The sequence below is a fragment of the Octodon degus genome, unplaced genomic scaffold, assembly GCF_000260255.1.
Source record: "Octodon degus isolate 3935 unplaced genomic scaffold, OctDeg1.0 scaffold00261, whole genome shotgun sequence".
NCBI lineage: Eukaryota > Metazoa > Chordata > Mammalia > Rodentia > Octodontidae > Octodon > Octodon degus.
This window is the reverse complement of record NW_004524837.1, coordinates 1,276,526-1,282,525: the sequence shown is the minus strand read 5'-3', so window position 1 is coordinate 1,282,525 and position 6,000 is coordinate 1,276,526. Positions and strand designations below refer to the sequence as shown.

The window sequence follows — 6,000 nt, the reverse complement described above, 5'->3', positions numbered from 1 at the left end:
GATGATGATGATGATGATGATGATGATGATTCATGCTCTCCTCCAAGAACTCAAAGCAGGACCTCGACCCTAAAGCACATATTGTAAGACCCATCAGTTCCACTACAAAGGGGGCTTTGGCTGTATTCGACCACACTGTCAGTAGTTAACAAGCCATAATCAGAAGCATTGGTAGCAAGGTATTATTTCTAACTCTACAACAAAGACCCCCTTCAAGACTTCCAAGTCTTAATTGGAAATTGAGAGGTTTTTCTGGAACACTCTCCTGTGTAGCTTATATTTCTCACAGGAGTTCTTGCACTTGCCTGTCAGGCTTGAAAAATGAGCTATCTTTAATTCACAAGTTGATTCTATTTTACTTTAATTTATGCTGAAGATATAATTTTCTTCCCTTCTCCTGCAGAGAGCTCCCTGAAATTTCACATTAGTTGGATTTAATGAATTGTATAAAAATCTCAATTTATTTGTTTTCATTGAATAATATGCAGGATTAGCATTTTGTAGAACAGTTAGGTAAAGAGACTATCAAGGTTTAGAAAAATAGAATATGAAAGAACTATAGCATCACAATCTTAAGAATATAAAATTGTGTTTCTGAAACCCAAGACATTCCATGAAGGCTTTTTCTTAAAGACCCCCTGCTCTGGAAGAACCATTCATAGCACTGGTTTTCCTGTTTCCATGAGTCTTCTGTACTTTTTCTGTACTGGGAATTTGTTGTGGCTTGAGTCTAGGTATCCTCCCAGTGCCTCATGCAGTCATGAGTGGCTTCTGGACTTTGTGGTTGATTACTGTGAGTGTGGGTGCTGCACCAACCCTGAGGCATGGAACCTGCATTACAGTGTAACGGGGGAGGGAGGCTAGCTAGAAGCCGCAGCTGCTACCCCTTCTCTTTGCTTTTTGCTCACTTGCTCTTTGCCACCGCCATGAACAGTTGCCGTCCTCCCTGTGTCACTCTGACTTGGAGCCAGCTGAGTATGGCCTGAAACCTCCACTAACTGAGCTAAATAAACCCATTCTTCCTTCATTTTGGTGTCAGATAGGAAAGATGAATAATTGACAGAATTGGGCACAGGGCCTCTTGCATACAAAGCATGTGCCCTGTATCCTAGCCTGTACGGTGCTATGACATTATTTGTCCCCCTCCCTCCCTTTTAAGAAGAGTGTTGCCCCCCTTAACCTCCCACATTAGGGTGGGGGCAGTCTGTGGTCATGTCCAGCATGGGGGGACAGGCAGCGCTTCAGTGAAGGGTCTGCACCATGCATTTGCTTATTATGCTTTGTGAGATGGTCATAGATAGAAGTGAATATACAACCCCAAATAGCTACGGCCAGGGGCAGAGTGACGGAGGTACTCCATGAGAATGCACAAGTTGCTGTCAGAGGTTGTGTGGAATGCTGAGGGTTGGAGGCATTTCAGGTCCAAGAAGCACTGCAAAGTCACAGAACCACAGAAAGGTACAAGTCATGGCTGCACACAGCTGTAATCCCAACACTCTAGGAGGCTGAGAGAAAAGGAGCGCAAGTTTGAGCCCAGCCTGGGCAATTTAGGGGCCTAGCAAGACTGTCTCAAAAACACAAAAAAGAGGGCTGCAGATAGAACTCAGTGCTAAGGTTCAACCCCAATACTGTTGGGAGTAGAGGGGGAGAGAAGAGAAAAGAATGGCACATCTATCCGTGGGTACATAGGATTTCCATGAGGCTGGGCACAGCTGAAGAGGAGAACTGGCTGGAGGGTCTCTGGAGGAAGCAGGCAGGGCTCATCAGCCTCATGAAGAACAGTTGCTCAGGTACAGCTATGTGAAGTGAACAAGTCTGGGCCACATGGCTGAGCCCCTGGAGATCCTTGCCCTTGGCTGGCCTTCAGGTCCCTTAGCTATGCCCAGAAAGGTCTCCCTCATGCCCAGCACTCTGTGACTGTGGATAACTTGCAAATCCAGGAATTTCAGAAAAGTGTAAAGGAAAGGAGAGACGGAGGCCAGGGTTCATCACATAGTTCCCCGTGATGCAAGGTTCTGGGTTCTTCTTTGCAAAATCAGGGCTCATCAAGTTACACTGCCCCGGGCCCCAGGTAGCAGCCAGTCCCAGCCTGGGATGCAGGTTTGTGATGGGCTGTGAGGGCCAGGCCAGGTGGGGTGCTGTTCAAGGCATCCTGATTTGAGTAAAGTCTCTCCTGACAGAAGTTAATGCCATATCAATTTCTGACCACAGTGTGATGGGCACTAGGAGAACTGGTCTTCAAAACCAGCATTTTTCCACCCCTGACTCTCCTGCAGGACAGCAGGGGTTTCAGGGAGCATGTGCCTACTGAACCTGCTTCCCGGTCTTGCTTGCCAAAACTGAGAGCTCTCTAGCTCACACCTAATGGGCACATACAGCTTTGCCCAGGGACTCTTGGGAGACTCCCAGGCAAATCCAGTCAGAGACCTGGAAGGAATGAAAGGGGCTGACGAACATAAAACTAGCAAGTAAATGACTGTCAACTAATATAACCGCATAGTCTTCCAAGGCATTATGGGTTCTGCTCCCACACTGCCTGGGGCTTCCGTTTCTGTTGTTTCCTGCCAGTCAGTGAACTCTAAAAGATGTGTCATCATGATATCAAGTGTTGTCACTCTGGGCTGCTGAAGGTGTCACCAGGTTTCCATGACAAGTGCTACAAACTCATGCTATGAGCCAACCTCTGCCAGTTGCTCAGGACCGTAAAGACAGGACCTCCCTTTGGAGCTGGTTCATTCTCCATCAGCTCAGGAAGCCTTGTGCACCTGCAGGGCTGAGGCTGTCTGGAAAACTGCCCACCCTGGCTGTCCCCTGTGGTGCCCTTCAAGATACAGCCACTACTAGGCAAGAACGGTGAAGATCAGACGGGTGACATTCCAGATGAGCAGAAAACACTTTTAAAACTAAACAAGTAATGGGTAGATAACCTATAAATTATCAAAAAACAAAAACCAGAGCTAATGCCTATATTTAAATCAACCTGGACATCGTCTGGAGAGTGATGGGCTGGACATTTCCAGTCTCCCACACGAGGAAGCAGGCGAATGCATTCTGGGTGCCTGGAAGACTTCCAGGTGGATTTTTCACAACTCCAAAAGAGCAACAACACTGTGAATGTTGCAAAGAAATCAACTATTTCCCAGAGCTATGTGCAGGCATAATAATAACAAGGAAAATCTTCTTGACAGATCTGACCTTTTGGGACTATTTTCTGAGAATGAAGAAGCCCACAATGAAGTGAAAGGGCTACCTTCACTTGTTAAACATGTGAAGTAGAGGAGCTGGGCTGGATGGGCAATGAGAGAGTGAGACCCTTCCTCACCCTGCATCATACCTTAAATCTACACTGCATCCTTGGCCAGAGTAGAAGTAGAGACCTCAGTGCAGACCAATGTGGTCCCGGGCACTCATTGTGGAAATAGCCCACCAGTGATCAGAACCTCGTTGTGGAGATTGCTGCAGAGACTAAGTCTGAAAGCTCGCGTCCACTGCCCCACCGAACCACCTGTGCACTGTGGAAGTGCAAGATCACTGAGCCTCGCAAGGGAGAGTATAGCTCTTCCATCCTATAGCTGGTCGTGAGCTCCAGGTCTTGCCAGTGTTTTGTGATGGAGGCAAGTCACAGGCACCCTCCTGAAGCAGTGTGGGTTAGGTGTGGGGCAGGTGTGGGGCAGATGTGGGTCAGGTGTGGGCCAGATGTTGTCAGGTGTTGCCCTGGCTCACACAGCAGCACACACACTTTCTCACCCTCCCAACCCAACCACTACTCACTACCATCTCTCAGATTTGTTTGATCTACATTAAAGGAAAGCCAAGTGCAAAATAGCCTATTGTAAAACATTTTGGGGAAGGATACATAAGACTAAAATCCAAAGCTGTAAGCACAGTTGTCCTTAGAAGGCTGATGCAGGCTTTGAAGAGCTGCATCTTCCATCCCTACCTTTCTGCATCGGAGCAATAGTGTTCATTCACCATCAGCTCTATTGCCCAGGGCTCAAAACCCAAAGAGTGCCAGATCTAACTGCAGAGGAAGACAGAAGGCAAGCAAAAGTATGGTGGCTCAGTAAGCCAAGGTCGCTCATCAACCAGCTTCTTCAGTGCCTCTTTTAGATCCTTGGAATCTGGATTTTCTTCAGTGGTCACCACAGTGATGCCTCCCCACAACCATCCACCTGTGTGTCTCCCTTGTTCTGCCAGAGACCCCAAATCATCTTGCTCCAAGAGGGTGCCTATGACTTGCCTCCATCACAAGTCATCATCTCCCTCATGTGGTGCTTGTCCTTTCTGTGGACCATGCTGGCAAGTGAGGAAAGGAAGGTAAATTCATGAGTATGCAACGTGAAACAGAAGTGTCAAGGAAACATGGGCCATGAATCACGTCGAGCATGGGGTGCTGAGGAGCCAGCAAGCACCCAGCTGCTTGGCTGGCACGAGAAGAGCCATGAGGCAAAGGTGCCCCTCCAATAATCAGCCAAGAAGTATTTTTCACCTGGGATTCTGGTCATCACTGCAGGAGGTACAGGATGGGCATGGGGAAGATGACCAGCTAAGCCAAGCCACTCATCCCGGAAGCGAGCTCGGCAGCCTTTGAGTACCCATCAAAGGCCACAGGAGGCTGAGCGTGCACAGGCCTGCTCCTGACCTCAGGACTTGGGGTCTCCGGCAGAACAAGGAAGACACAGAGGTGGATGGCTGTGGGGAGGCATCACTGTGGTGGCCACTGAAGAAGGAGCCAGACCCCAAGGATCTGAAAAATCAAAGTAGAATCCCAGGAAAGGGACACTTCAACTAAGTCTGGCAGATCCACCTTCAAGGTTCTTTTTTTGGGAGGTGAGGGGGATAGAAGTCAGGACCTTGCACTTGCCAGGCAGGTGCTTATGCTGCTCGCCCCAGATCCACCTTCTCATCCTTGCGACATGTAGCTGGTATGCCCTGAAGCAAGTTACCCAACCAATTCCTACCTCAGTTTTCTCATCTGTAAAGCAACCACTTCATACAGATAAACCAGAAACACACTGGCTGTCTCTGCCCCCTGGCGAGGAGCAGATGTGCTGGTGCCGCCACCAGGTTCTTGGTCCCTGGACCTTTCTCTAGTTCCCTGCCTGTGTTTTGGACCCAAGCAGCCCCAGGCAGAGAGGGACCAGAGAACTATAGGACATTTGGTCAAAGTAGCTCTTTCCAGGTGCCCTGGGCTTCCATCCACATAGAGAGTGTTTTTTCCTAAGGCCCTATCCCTGTCCCTCCCATGCACAAGAATACAAGGGTGAGGGCAGCACCATGGAGCCCATCAGGGCTCTCTCCAGTGACTCCTGCATACTGTGGGGAAAGGGTCAGGCCCCTAACTTCACGGAGCAGACATGGAGGCTGTGGGAAGGACAGATCACCAAGGATTGCAGGATGCCCTTGCGCTGCCCATCACCCTTGCCTCCCTGCTCTACATTTCTCCCACAGAAGGAGCCACCCATGGGATGGGCAGATGGGATCAGCTAGGCTGTATGGAGATAAACTCTGGGAGGAAGCCCTTCCGAGCTGCAGGAAGGAGCTCCATGTGCAGAGCAGGTGCCCAGGCCTCCCCACACTTGGGTGGGAGCTGGCAGGAGACCCGGCCCCTGTCCACTCTCCACTCTAGCCCGCCCCCCGACTCACAGTGGGAGGAATCCAGCTTCTTCCCAGCCTTTCGCTCATCCTAGTGAAAGTGCTGACCTCATACAGCTGAAGGCTTTCTTTCCTTTAGGTAACGGACCTTGTTTTTAGAACAGTTTTAAGTTTACTTAAAAAAAAAAATTGAGTAGAATGCCTGGGCTTAGTCCTGCCAAAACTGCACCTTGCCCTGCAGTATTCTTTCCTTTCCTGCCCAGGCCTTGCATCGGCAGGACCAGGTGCTCTGCCCAGGGCCCCTTCTTGCTGCTGGGCTTTATCGCTTTCAGGCCTAGAGCAGGAAGGCCCAGGTGCACACCACTGCCTTCTCTTCACCACCTCATGCCCAGCTCTCATGCAGGT

The 6,000-nt window shown here is 49.6% G+C and overlaps 1 protein-coding gene across 2 annotated transcripts in view; it reads left to right on the top strand.

The window, feature by feature from the left end:
- The window catches only part of Rps6ka2 (ribosomal protein S6 kinase A2), a 225,531-nt gene that overhangs the window by 179,947 nt on the left and 39,584 nt on the right, over nucleotides 1-6,000 (top strand). The gene's annotated exons all lie outside the window — the stretch shown is intronic.